At 38.6% G+C, this 568-nt stretch overlaps 1 non-coding gene across 1 annotated transcript; it reads right to left on the bottom strand.

The window, feature by feature from the left end:
• Positions 1-262: 262 nt before the first annotated feature.
• Positions 263-334, bottom strand: TRNAK-UUU. Its single transcript has one exon. It is a non-coding gene; the product is annotated as a tRNA-Lys (tRNA).
• Positions 335-568: the final 234 nt, after the last annotated feature.

Below are 568 nucleotides of genomic sequence, written 5' to 3'. Positions count from 1 at the left end.
ATATATATATTTTTAAATCCTCACAACTATCCTATGAGATAAATGCTATTAAAGCCCAGTTTCTAAATCATTAAGACAGAGAAGTTAATTAACTTCCCTAAGTCGGCACAACTGTGATCTAGGACCCAGTGTTTGAGCCCAAACAGGCAGATTGCAGAGTTTGCACTCTTAATTGCGGCATGATATTTATGTGCAGTACCTGGCTGTGAGTACCCATAGAACATTCCAGGGGTTTTTGTTTGTTTTTTTAAAGTAATCTCTACACCCAACATGGGGCTCGAACTCATGACGCGAGATCAAAAGTCACATGCTCTACCAACTGAGCCAGTCAGGTGCCCCAAAACTTCCAAATTCTTCATGAAATTTTTGAAAAGGAAAGTTCTAATAGCATTTCCCCCTCCCGCAACAGAGTGTGTGCACACAAAATTGAAAACTGAAACAGAGAAGTGGAGCTTATCTTATATTTATTTCTATTCAATACCTGTTGTCCCTTTCTTTTTGGAATGTGGACATTTTCTCTAGCTGCTAAATCATGAGAAAATACAACTGCTGAGACTTTTCCTAGGAT

Source organism: Ursus maritimus, unplaced genomic scaffold (assembly GCF_017311325.1).
Source record: "Ursus maritimus isolate PB19 unplaced genomic scaffold, ASM1731132v1 scaffold_32, whole genome shotgun sequence".
Taxonomy (NCBI): domain Eukaryota; kingdom Metazoa; phylum Chordata; class Mammalia; order Carnivora; family Ursidae; genus Ursus; species Ursus maritimus.
This window is presented reverse-complemented; position numbering and strand designations above follow the sequence as displayed.